General features: G+C 32.2%; 1 protein-coding gene across 5 annotated transcripts in view; it reads left to right on the forward strand.

Annotated features, from left to right (window-relative positions):
* Positions 1 to 14,897, forward strand: part of LOC127713928 (histidine N-acetyltransferase-like) — a 156,199-nt gene that overhangs the window by 60,210 nt on the left and 81,092 nt on the right. The window lies entirely within an intron of this gene.

Raw genomic sequence — 14,897 nt, forward strand, 5'->3', positions numbered from 1 at the left:
TATAACGAGTGAGAATAGGATATCGCTTGATATCAGCTCTCACAAGTTGCTAAACCTATTTCTCAACACTTTCTTTGTGTTAAATTAAAGATTCCGCGAATAGTTGATCTAGTCTTTTGCACATACAAGTATGACGTGATATGTCCTGTTCCGGCGTCAAACTTTAACATCGGACATTTTAATGTGAGTGCTTTGTACATAATTGAAGAATTAAATATGTCCTTTGCCATATCGTCTACACCTTTAAAAGTCATCAATGACTTAACTTTACGCCGTATTAGCACTAAAAGGCCATACCGCGGCGAGAGCTATTTCAAATATAATAACAAGACGTTTTTTTTTAAAATCAGACAAAAAGTCTTTCAATTAACTAAAACTTTAGTTTAATGCGAAAGTACTTATTTACAAATAAAAACTCATCAATAAGATACCATGATAAAAATTTAAAACCGTTTTAAAGTAATACAACAAATTCATATTTTGGAATATATTCCAAGTTCTTTTAAGAAAGAAACAATTATGAAAAGTACTAAATGATTATGTTAAATCTTGAAAAAACAAATATCACATTTGTTTGAAATATGTTAAATCAAATTTATGAGAAAACAATGCATTAATTAACCAAAAAATATAAAGCAAGAAAAAAAAAAATAATAATCGAACAAATTAAACAAATAAAGCAAAACATTGATGAGATTATTGAAGAGATAAAATAGATATATAAATATCTAAATAGATAAGCTGTCAGACTGTTTTAGAGAACTCTTTGGGGTGTTCTAGAACTGTTCTCATGAGAGTTGCTGTCAGGTTTTAAGAAAGCCTAAAACTGATCCCAATGTATCAGCTATTGTAAACTAATATTCCACCAATTTTTTTCATTTTTTGTTTTTTGAACTGTTTATCATATTATATGTATTCTCTGAAAAGAAACTAAACAGTATCGGTTACAAAATCTTATCTTGTTTTGTCTAATAATTGGATTTTATTAAAGGCTGCTTCTATGAAAGACCGAGTTTGTGAAATTGAGTCAAGATTGCAATGGGATTCATCAGGTAGTCACGACAAAGTAGTACACATCAATCCGATACCAATGGTAATGACAACTGGAAATACGTGTTTTCAAGAAAATATAAGGAAGCATAATAAACTAGTTTGCATAGTAAATAGCCATATTGATTGATTTGATTTGTAAGATGGAGAGGAGTCATTATGCCTCATTTTTGAGTTTTATTAACATAATTCTGTACATAATATTTATCTCTCTATCTTTAGGTGTGTTCCCCGACCTTCATCCAGGACGGCCTCAATTACAGAACCTAGATATTGTATTTATTGTTCCTGAACATGAATGAAATATTTGCCACTGGAAGTTAAGCAACCATATATTTTATGGTTATTATATATCACACCATATATTTTATGATGATATAGTACTAAACGACTAACGGGAGAGATTGTGCTTGATTTTCATATGATGAAGACATCATGTATTTATTGTTAATTTGTTCTCGTCCTGAACATGCATGAAATATTTTCCACTGGACGTTAAGCAACCAACAAAAAAACAATCAATCAACATAATCTTTCAATCAGTTTAATTGAGGTCCGGAGCTGGCATGTCAGTAACTGCTAGTAGTCCCTTGTTAATTTATGTATCGTCATTTTGCTTAGTTTCTCTTGTTACCAATTCTGACATCGGACTCGGGACTTCTTTTAAACTGAGTTTTACTGTGCGTATTGCTGTGTGTTTGTTTATTCTACATTGGCTAGAGGTATGGGGGGAGGGTTGAGATCTCCTAAAACATGTTTAAGCCCGCCGCAGTTTTGCGCCTATCCCAAGTCAGGAGCCTCTGGCCTTTGTTAGTCTTGTATGTTTTTTTTTTATTTTAGTTCATTTATATGTTTTGGAGTTTAGTTTGAAGTCCATTTTCATTGAACTAGTACACATTTTGTTTAGGGGCCAGCTGAAGCCCGCCTCCGGGTGCTTCTTCTACATCAATAGGACTCCTTCTATCAACACTTACTGTTTGTTGTTGTGCTGCTTCCCGAAGAGCCCTCCTAACCCGTTGTGCCAATTGTTCCAGTCCTCCTACCTGTTCCTGTCGACGACGCCGACCTGTACCTCTGGCATTGTTTTAAACTAATAACACAAAGGGTGACTGGAAAAAAGAAATATGGGCACTTCAGGTCTTCTTCTGGCCGGCAGTAAAACCCTTGCCACAGTGGGGCGTCCGTCTGGCTGTGCGGGATGTATTAAGTACTCAGGCACGTCCGGTCAAAATGGGGACGTTAAATCCGATGCCTCGTGTTGAGAGAGTGTCACGCTCACTGCACGTAAAGAACCATTGTAACACCTCTTTGAGGGGTACGTAGGTAGCCTGTTGCAGGCTAAATTTCTGTCCCTATACAATATACCCTCATTTTCCCGTGGCAGTCCAAATTTTTCCGACCAGTTGACCTCTATAACCGGACCTACCTATTGCATTTATTGTAAATTTGTTTTCTTCTTGAATATGCATGATATACTTGCCACTGGACGTTAAGCAACCAACAATCAATCAATCATAGGAACTATTATAGTTAGAAAAACAGAATATTTACATATATCAAATACGAAAATTAAATTCATAACTAAAGTATATATGAAAATTTTAATTTTGTTCCCTCGGGAAACATAACAATAAAACGGCTATAATCATGATTCGATATGCATCTATTTATAACTATACTTTAATTAAAAAGAAAGCTATATACGTTTAACATAAACCTATGAATTGAAGACTTGTAGTCATAAATAAGAGGCAGCACACATCAATACTAACAATGATTAGCAAATTTTTGTACCATGTATTCAAAGCAAATATATTGTAAAAGAACCAAAAACAAATTTTAAACCTTTGAAATCTTCATAATACTTAATGGAACATTTCAGGTGCTTATTAAATTCTACCGTGATTGCAGATCTTGTCTAAACAGTGCTTTTCATTTAAAAAAAAAGAAAGAAAACACTACTAAAGTATGTACAGTAGCACTATTTTACCTTAAAGCACTGAATTTGTCGAAGTAAATAAGACCTTGGTCTGAGTTTTTGAAAAGTCTTCCCTTTTTAATGGTAAGCCAAGAGTTTAACTTGTGTTCATTCAACTTAGTCAAGCATTTGGAGTAGATACTGTTTAATGTGCGGTGACATCTTCCTAGAATAATGTTAGAAACACTTGTTCTGGTTGTAATTGTTTAACTAGAATGTCGATATATTAGTGAATGGATGGCTTGGTGTTAGAAGGCTTTCCTAAAAAAAGTTTTAATCCAGTAGAATAGAAATCAATAATGTCATTGCAGCCTTGGAGGTTTTTCCCACACCTTTCAATAGACGATCTTGTCATGTTACCTCTGAGTGAGTTTAAAATGTCTTTTGCCCATATGTTCATGTACCCAGGAGCGAGGTCTCCTAGTACTTTAGTTCCCTTTTCACCATGTATGTTAACACTTCGGTAGTTTTTTTTTTTTTAGCTGAAAGGCTTGTTTTGGAGGCAGAATTGCTCATAACTGAGCATGTAATTTAAATGCCAAGAGTTTGTATTTGACATGGTTATTGAACGCAAATTTCAAATGTCAAAACGCCACATTATTACAAGTCTTTCGCCATCATTTTGTCTCAGCATCTTCTTATCTAGACATGCTAGAGGTACATTATGTAACTCTTACATTTCCTCCTATTTTTTGCATTATAAACAACTTGATATGATATCCACAAGTGTCACAGCACACAAGGAGTATGTTTTCAGGACACTTAAAATATTACTACTTTGTGTGTAATTTCGACATTGAAAATTTCCTCAATTCCAACAAAACAGCCAAATAATTCTACAAAACAGACTGAGACGACTTGGCTAAAACGTATATTATCCCCAACTCTAAATTTATTTGTAGAATTGTTTCTGTTGATAACTCTACCATATTCGGAGCTATATATTAATGTTTTTAAAAAGGATTCTATTATAACAAGAAAATATGTTAATCTGTGAATAATATCCAATAACATCGTGCAGTAAGTTCTGTCTGTCTGAAAGTTTTCTGAAATGTTGTACATACGTGTTGTCAATTTGTCTTGCTTTTTTCACAGCAATTGGGACTGAAAGATTGATTTATAAACATTTTCTCCTTCAGAACAATGTTGAATACATTTATGTTTAATCCCGGGTAGTTTCTGCACAAATGAAACTCCATTTATTATCTGATTACCGATATTGTGACTCCCCCGTTTTAATATCAACATGTGTACATTTTTATTTTCAAACAACAAACAACTGGGTGTATAAAAGCGACCAAGTTCTCTAAAATAGAACCCAAGAGTAGAATTTGATACATGTCCAGAGTCATACAATACTCACTATACATTATTCCAAAGTTTTCAAAACAATAAAAAAAAAGCATACTCTCTCCCTCTTAGGTCTTCATCAGTAGATCCCTCTTTCAGAAGAACGTATATGGCATTTACAAAGTTCAGGTAATGATGAAATCTTGTGTTGTCTAGAATTCCATACAGAACAGTCACAACATAAAACAATAGGAATAACATGATTACTTCTTAACTTCCTCCAATGAAGACACTAGGACAAATCCGTATCCCCGTCCGGTTCCTGACTGATAGCAGTATGTAGCATCCCCCCTCTCCACAGTGATACCCCTACCCAGTATGGGTTGGTCCAGGACTACCCTCCTCTGGTTGTTATTGTTTCAATTTGCTAAAGCAGAAATTGCAAAACAATATCATTTACTGCGACTTGTGTAACCTTCAGCATGGGATTGTCAGAAACAATAATTCTTGTTTGTTTACTGAATAATTTTTTTTTTGGCAATAATAACAAACAAACTCTGGAACAGATTCTATCTTACACATATAAATGGGATCTTGATATTTTTTATTATCAATTTCCAATACCGTCTCCTTAGAATAATTGGTAAATAATATTTAATACCGTCTCTATTCTACCTATATTTTCATGAAGAAATGGTAGTAAATCTTCCTCTTCATTTACATGCATTGTAGTGCTCATTTCATTTACTTTTGTTTTTCAGATGGAATACTAACTTGCCTATACTTTCTTTTCTTTCTTAATTTTGAATCAGCGAAACAGTATATGTGATTAGCAAGCCAATTACAACGTACCAGTTTTACATAACCTATAGTAATATTTTCATTTATATTCATATCAAAGTGAAGTTTAGAGTCAATATCTGAAATTAGTTTAAGTCTTTTGGTATTAAGCATATTCTCCTCTATTTGAAACTGATCTATATTTGAACTAGGTTCACACAATGTATTTTTATGATCACATGACTGTAAAACGTTTATCTTTGTATCTTCTTTATTCATAGCAATTTCAAATTCTTTCTGTGTAAAATTTGCATTTTGAATATACTGATTTTGATCTATATATGAATTAGACATAAAAAAAAATGTAAAACTATTCAAACTAGAAAACTAACGGCCTTATTTATAACAAAACAATTCCGAAAAACAAATATGACAAACATAAACCAACGACAACCACTGACCTACAGGCGCCTGCATTGGGACACTGAGGCACATAAAGTATGTGGTTGGATTAAACATGTTTGTGAGCGCTTAACTCTCCCCATACCTTCATTTCGTACCATAAGAAACCATTTCGTACCATATGGGGAAAAAAAAAAGATTTACCATTTCGTACCATATGGAAAAATGCTTTATACCATTTCGTACCAACATTTCTTTTAACATCACCAGACGGTCGTTTATTGTACCAGAAATTCACTTGGAAGAGTGAGTATTACATGCATTACAATAAATATGTATTATTAGACCAATAATTTGTTATTTTTACATAAAAAAGTACGAAGTTGTGGTACGATTGCCAATGAAATAGTGGCATATGATAAAAATATTTACAATGTAACGCACAAACTGTATAACCATTATGATTCAGCAAGCCAAATCGACTAATGATGCACTAACGTGGTTTAACTTTACATATTTTTAAGAATAATTTTGCTTCTTCAACTCTAAGCAACTCAGTCGTAGTTTGAGTGTGTTTCTATTTAGTGCAAATATAGGACTTCTCCCTTTTTGTTTTGTGTGTATATTAAATTTAATGCTAAAATTATGTGCAATAAAATAATGAGTTAGAATGTTCGATAATTTATTTTAGTACAGCTTAATTAGAAGGTTACACGTTATTGCAATTAAGGGACTAATCATTAATTTGATTTGACTGCCTTTTGAGTATACAATTTAGTGTAGTTAAAAGACTTGTCTTTTTTTATTTTGAGTTGACTCCGTGTCCAGTTTCAATTTAATGCAATTTGTTATTGTTCTTTCTATTGTTATTGTTATGTATATATGTTAGACTGAGATTGACGTCCGACCTCTAATTTACGTCCGTTTCTCAAATCGACATCCAAATCCGACGTCACGTTCTCAAATCAGTGTTCAATATATCAACCCTCTAATCGACGTCCAATGTGACGTAATGAATCACAAAAAAGACGTCCGATCGATGTGCAGACTCTTATTGCGATGTTTCATTTCATTCAATCATTTATTTATTTTCAATTTATCTTTGTTTATATTATCTGTATTGTTTTGTCTTTTTGTGAAGTAGCTTACAGAAACTATAACTGTTTTCTTATATTGTTATCAAAACAAAAGGACAAACTTTAGAAAATGACGATAAGACAATCACCAACATCATATTACTATAACATGTACATGCATATTACTATAACATGTACATGCATATTACTATAACATGTACATGCATATTACTATAACATGTACATGCATATTACTATAACATGTACATGCATATTACTATAACATGTACATGCATATTACTATAACATGTACATGCATATTACTATAACATGTACATGCATATTACTATAACATGTACATGCATATTACTATAACATGTACATGCATATTACTATAACATGTACATGCATATTACTATAACATGTACATGCATATTACTATAACATGTACATGCATATTACTATAACATGTACATGCATATTACTATAACATGTACATGCATATTACTATAACATGTACATGCATATTACTATAACATGAACATGCATATTACTATAACATGTACATGCATATTACTATAACATGTACATGCATATTACTATAACATGTACATGCATATTACTATAACATGTACATGCATATTACTATAACATGTACATGCATATTACTATAACATGAACATGCATGATAATAATTTGACAAAAGACGTTCATATTCTCGACCTACGTTGTCGTTTTCCTTTCTTTTTCTTATAACTAAATGACATGTGGAAATACATTGTACGACAATGGGACAACAACATAAAAACAAAGATAATCAAAGACTTCTAGAGGGCAGTACACAGACTCAAACAATAGAAAGAATAAAAACTTACAGCCAATTGTTGAAAAGTAGTTTTATTTGGACTTATATTTCCAACAACTTTTTGAGTTTTAGGTTCAACTCACCTTTTAATAAAGTTGTGATATCACTGCAACAAAGAGAAGTCAAAACTTGGACTTTGATTTGAGAACAACAAATAAGTGTCTATTAGAGGGGCATGAAATAGGCCGTCGATTTGGTATGTTATTTTATTATGACGTCAGATTTAGACGTAAATTTGAGGAACGGACGTCGATTAGAGACCGGACGTCGATCTGAGTCTTACATATTTGTTCACAAATAAATAATGAAATAAATGTAATATCTGTTTTCTTTTTTTTAATTGATATTCATGAAATAAATGAATAAAAGAACATCTGAAGTATACACCATTTAGACAGTAATTACATCCAATCAATCATATGACCAAAGAAAAAGGGTATCGAAAGTTTTAACTAAATTAGGGATCTTTTCTCATATTCAATCAAGAAATTCCCTGTACGCACATTCCATCAAATGGTAGGCAATTAAACATAGGAAGACTTACCTCCAGTACTAAATTATGAATTCATCTAAAAATAGCATACAATGGTACGAAATGGTATACATAATAATCTCCCATATGGTACGAAATGGTAAACATTATAATCTCTCATTTGGTACGAAATGGTATGCATTATTACTTCCATATGGTATGAAATGGTATACATTATAATCTTCCATATGGTACGAAATGGTAATGGTACGAAATGGTTATGGTACGAAATGGTTTTGTTATGGTACGAAATGGGGGATACGAAATGGTTATGGTACGAAAAGACTATGATTCCCGGGTACAGTGGTGTAACAGCACAACATAAAACATAATGCCCGTTTCTTTTGTATATGTTTCACTCCAGGTGTAAAACTCAGAAATTTGTTGAAATATATCTTACAGAGTCCGAATTACAATACTCTGAAAACAATTGACTGTACTTCTTTATTTTGTCTATTGTTAAAGACTGAATATTGTCCTCTGGATGTCGTTTGGTTTTCTTTGTCGTTGGGTTGTTTTCTCATTGACGTGTACTCACATGTCATTTATTAATATAGATATGATTAATATACGACAACGTAGACCGATTGTATTAATTTCTATCAAGATAAACATTAATATGCATGTATATGTAATAAGATGTCGGTGGTTGTCTTGTTTTTATTTATCGATGTTGGTCCTTTAATTTTGTTTAATTTGATTCTTTGGGAAGAGCTGTAACTGACTTTGTTGTTCCTTCTCATACGTCTACTAAGTCATTACGATTCGTGATGTATAAAGACAATTAGTTTCTTAAAACAGCTTTACATAAAGAAAAAACGATACAGATGATATAAATAAAGATTAATCTAATAACAATATAAATGCGTTGGATAGAAATCTAATGCAAATGGAATCATAGATACATCTGTTATCTATGTCGGATTGAAAAATTCTCTAAGGAAAGTCTGTAACTGTTTAAAAATTGAGTTTTTATAGAAACCTTACAAAACAGACCAAAATTTCGTATTTGAATTTTCCAAAAGCAATCAAAGTCTTATACATGTTACGTCGGCTCAAGGAATATAAACTCTAAGCCGGGAATGTCGGCGGAGGGGTTATAAACTCTAAGCCGGGAATGTCACGTTATATATCATGTCTGAGACCTGAATAACATATAATATTTCCTCTCTGAAGAAATTTACTTTTTGACAAAATTCAAAACTGTAACAACAGATGATGCATCTGAAAAAAATTATATTTCCATTGTGAGCTGTCATTCTTCAAACCGAATGTTCTCGTGATAACTGACATAAAAGATTCACTGTCAAGATGACTACTTGTATATTGTGTTGGATCATTCTTACTGCAATCTATCTCTGCTTTCATTTCTTTTCGTCTTCTGAAAATAGTATTAAAAGATGTTATCAATTAATTTCTGAAAGTACATTGAAAAAACATCTATTGAAATGCATTATTCGTTAAATAGTTATCTTACTTAGCTCAAAAGGACATGCTCACTGATTAAGGTGAAAATACAAAAGATTTTCGTATTTTTTACATAAATCTAAGGTTTCTCAGTTGAATTATTTTACATTTTGCCATGTCGTAGTCTTTATAGCTTACTATACGATATTGGTGTTGCGTATTGTCGAAGGCGTTACGGTGATCTATAGTTGCTAAAATCTACGTCATTTTGTAATTTGTAGATAGTTGTCTCATTTGATCACCATTGGTTTTTTGTGGGGTTCGTGTTGCTTAGTCTTTAGTTTTCTATGTTGTGTTTTGTATACTGTTCTTTGTCTTTTAGTCTTTTTTCTTTTTTTTTCACCATTACGTTGTCAGTTTATTTTCGACTTATGAGTTAGAATGTTCCGTTGGTATATTCCGCCTCTCTGTTGCAACCATGCCATATTGTCTTTTTTTCATTACTAAAATGCTTACATTAGATAATCATTACCTGACACAGAATACTGCCATTGTAACCAAAACAATTGCAAATCCTAGTAGAGATAGAGGAATAATTTCCAACATCAATATGTTGTCATTGTCATTTTCTACAAAATCATTTGTATATTTACATGTAGTTTATAATAGGCAACAACAAAACAGTCGAGATAAAGACCAAACAAAATAGATGGCTCAATATGTTTGTTGGTTGATTAACGTCAAGTGGCATATCCAAAATAGAAGAAAATGATCACGATAAAGGCCGCGTTTTTGCCTTGTGTATTGAAACTTCGAAATAATTCAAAAAGAGGTGGAAAATGCCAACGGGCCAATAAAAATTCAATAGTCGAAGACCATGAACAAAAAACAACGAAAAGACAAGCAATAGCCTACAAAGCACTAAAAAGTAAGGATATGCATAATCTACTCCAGATGTGTCACCCGTGGTGTTTCTTACGATATAACCTTTGAAACTTCAATTTTAGCTGTATAGTGTTTTGATGTATGGTGTAAGGTGCATGGGGAATAGTGTATTGAACATGAGGAATGTTGCATAGGCTTTTAATTTTAATTATTTGCATAAGCAACGTATACAAATTTGCATTTCCATGTTGAATAAAAAAAAAAAAAAAAAAATGCTTTCCTTCAAACAACTTACATTGTGAGTAAAATTGAATGGTACAAGCCGTTTGCATTAAGTTTTTTAAGCAAACAAATTTTATAAAACAAAACTGTACTGATGAAATAAACCAAACGTACACATACAGCGAAGATGCAATGCAAGCGCAAGCTAAAATGTGCAGAAGAAGATAGAATTAAGCATTTGCCTATTTCTATTATTATAATGTCAATCTTGACCGGTAAATCACTTGAAAAAGTGCTTTAAGAGTTTGAAAAAAATCGAGATTTGCCGTTCTTTGAAGCTTCATATAAAAGGTCAGAAGAATAAACAACTGTTTTATTTTGTTCAAAGTTCTGATTGAAATCAGTTCAGACGTATTTAATATCTTTTCAACAGATAGCTAAGCTTTTGTTGCGCTTTCAGTGTTGATTGAAATTAACTTACTTACTGTTCTATTTGTCTGAATTGCTGATTATAATACTGATATCGTTAAAGTCTTCAATATAAACGTGAAAATATGAGTCTTAACATGTTCGAAAGACCATTCTTTCGATACTTATATTTTGGCATTGCACCAGTTCGTGTTTTTCTCAGACTGTTATTCACGTCTGTACATTAAATTCATTGGATGTGTACTTATTTATATTTCAGTCTGGGAAACATAATTTTGTTAATTAGTTGTAATTTGCTTTGAACTAGCTTTTCAATTCATGGGAAATCCTTTGTAATAGAAATGTACCATTGGTTCACTCTTCTAAATGTCTTAAATATTTGTTTCGGTTTTTTACAGGTTAGTTTGACTAACACGCCTTTTTTCAATTGTTAACGGTCAGAAGAGGACCTGTTGATATTTTGATATTGTAATCATTTCTTTTTTTATCTTCAGGGACAATTACATCATTTAACATCATTTATTCAGAAGTATATTGTGTAACATAGTTAACCCTTTTTTCAAAGGATTTTGACATCTTAAATGCACTCAAAAGGATATATATCACGTATCTGAGAGTATTGATATGTTCCTTAAAAAATTATTTTATTTCAATATTTCGGATAAAAATTATTTTTCTCAGTAAACTAGTAATACTATATAAAATAATATATTAAAATCAAGAGGATCCAGAAGCAAACAGCATTGCTTATTTTCATTTGTCTCTAAACATATTTCCAACTATTTATCTACTATATGGGAATGCTTTGTTTATATCATACCTTCTTTATTTGTTTGAGGTACTGGTTTTCTCGATATGATTAAGTTATGGTTGTTATTGGGTGTTGCCCTTCTTGACGACTTCTGTTGGTGTGTAGATGTCGTCGCTGTATAGATTTGGCCTGTTCCTTGTGCAGTTGTGTGACCACTCACATATGTCTTTCTAGTCGAAATCGAGTGTTCTATCACCTATTCAAAGAAAAATAAACTTACTGTCAGAAAAGTCTATTATGTTAACTTTGAACTCAGTAAACTAAACAAGAGCTTATATACTTTTTTAATTATGTAAAACAAATACGGTTTTTGACGTAAATGTATTTCCTTTTAGGCATTTAGAGATAAAATCAAGAATTTGTGCGTTTATTACATAAGTCGTGAAAAGAACTAATTTCAAAATGCAATGGTCTTCATATGTACATTAAAAAAAAACAACACATGTAACATTTTTACTAAATAATCAGTTTTAGCCCAGTAGCCCGTACTTCGGTACTGGCATGATAATACGGATATTGTGTTATCAAAATTTCCTGTTGCAAAAGTTTGGAAATTATTATAAAATAAGGAATGTATCTCCCTAATGCAAAACTCTGATTCCTTGGTCGGCTTTGGCTATACCTTTTGTCCTTTTTAGTTTATTAAATCTTCATCTTTTTAAAAAGTTTTGGATATTCAAATATTTTGGCCTCGACAATTACTGAAGCGACATTAATTGTCGAAATGCGCATTTGGAGCAGAACATTGGTACAGTTATTGTTATTACTACCACTGGGTCTATATCTCTAGTGGTGGACTGTTAGTCCCCGAGGGTATCACCAGCCCTGCAGTCAGTACTACGGATATTGTGTTATTAACATGTTGCTGTTACAAAAGTTTGGAAATTATTATAACATAAGGAATATATCTCCTTATCTCTGATTCCTTGGCAGGCTTTAGCTCTACTTTTTGTCTTTTTTGGTTTATAAGCCCTTCATCTTATTAATACGTTTTGGATTTTCAAGTATTTTAGCCTCGAACATCACTGAATTAATTGTCGAAATGCACATCTGGTGAAGAAAAGTTGGTACCGTTAATGTTACTACTCCACTGGGTCGATACCTGGTGGACTATTAGTCTCCGAGGGTATCACCAGCCCAGCAGTCAGTACTTCGGTACAGACATGAAAATACGATTATTGTGTTATTAAAATTTACTGTTACTAAAGTTTGAAAATTATTATAACATAAGGAATACATCTCCCTCATGCAAAGCTCTGATTCAATGGCCGGCTTTGGCTACACTTCTTGTCCTTTTAGGTTTGTAAGCTTTTCATCTTTTTAATACGTTTTGGATTTTCAAATATTGTGGCCTCGATCATCACTGTAGAGACAATAATTGACGAAATGCGCATCTGGTGTAGAAAAATTGGTACCGTAAATGTTATTCTTAATTACCTTAGCTTGGTTTCTATTGTCTTCGCATACAGCAAACGCCGTTGTATCCCGACTATTACAATCAGTGGTATAATCGCATCTAGCTTTTACAGTGCAAAGTTTGCATTGCACAACCTCCCTTGTCTCAACATGTTGACCTATAGAAAAAATGAGCAAAATATAACAGACAGCATATTTGATTTTATTTCAATAACTAACTATTTAGGTTAGTAAAGTAGGTATTTTTCATATGGAATTTGCGCATTCTGACAGTCAATCTTAGATATATGATTTATTAACCATTTATCGTGAATTACAAAACGACAGTTATAGAAACGCAATAAATACAAAATGAATGGAAATTTATCTAGTTGTATTTTAAAAAGTTATGAATAGGCCAAACAGTATTTAGCAAGATTTTCTTTTGGGATTTTTCGTTAAAAATGTAATATACTATTACAACGTAGACCTAATTAAGTTATGTTGATATAAAACAAAGATTTGATTATCATTTCAGAATATGTTGCATCAGGCATTTTATCATAACTGAATTTACAAAGCTTTCAAGTTCAGGTATTGTCCTTATGTTTTGTTCTTGTCTACTGTACTGTTATTCTTAAGATTTAAGTTGGGTACTTTTCCGTTTCGTTTGTGCTGGTCTATAGCTACTGGTCTGTATTCTGAAGGGGAGAAAAATAAATGTACAATCTAAACCTTAGATGATGAAAAGCCCACAACACTATGTCCGAATGAAAAAGGTGAAAAGACAAATAGTCAATAAAACACTACACAGTAAAATATATATTGAACATATTGAACAAGAGGAGTGTCATCAAAAGCGGGACTGAACGGAAGTGCTCCGGACGATTAAGCAGTTCCTATGTCACTTATTACCCCATTTGTGTTGTTCGTGGCTAGTCAAAATGCATTGCCAAGTCGTATTTTGGTAATCCTGCAGTGGAGACAAAGGGGATTGTTATAGGCTACGACATGTGCAACATTAACGAAATAATCTGTGACACAGGTATCCCATAAAGGTCAACCCCATTATGACGGTTTGTCGTCTAACAAATATGTGTTGAATACATCTAACCCAAAATTGACGAATACAAACATGTGCCTATAAAATGCAAAAATATTTATAGAATAACTAATCGAAGAATTCAAATAGAGAAAAATATTCAACGAGTGACCGAACAACAGATTAATTCACGAATGCGCGTAGCGCATGAGTTAATTATCAGTGTTGTTCGGTCACGAGTTGAATATTTTTCGATATTTGAATTCTTTGATTAGTTATTCTTTTTATTACATTGGCAAATGGCTTTTTTTTTAATGAAATTAATGTAGAAAATGTAAGGAACTATATCTTTTTTCTACGCATTCACAATTTGTTTTGATCCGACGTTATCGACGTCTTGACAACGCCTATTATTGTATGACGTCAGAGAGTGAAATAACCACGTTTATTTCACCTGTGAAATTATCGGTTTTTATTGGAATGGGAAATCAATGTAATTCATTGCTACCAATGTAATAAATAGTTCTAATGTCTTGCTGATATTGATTGTCAATGCGTGTTACCAGTTGATCTCATTTAAACTCATTGTTTTCAACATTTAAAAGATAAGTTTCATCTAATATATAAGATTTTCAACGCGCTATTTTTTCACGTTTGAGTTCAATAGGAAGTTGACTGTTCATACTTTTTGTACTTTTGGATTAAAATATTGGCCAGGATAGAACTTATCTAT

The sequence above is a fragment of the Mytilus californianus genome, unplaced genomic scaffold, assembly GCF_021869535.1.
Source record: "Mytilus californianus isolate M0D057914Y unplaced genomic scaffold, xbMytCali1.0.p SCAF_9, whole genome shotgun sequence".
NCBI classification, from domain to species: Eukaryota; Metazoa; Mollusca; class Bivalvia; order Mytilida; family Mytilidae; genus Mytilus; species Mytilus californianus.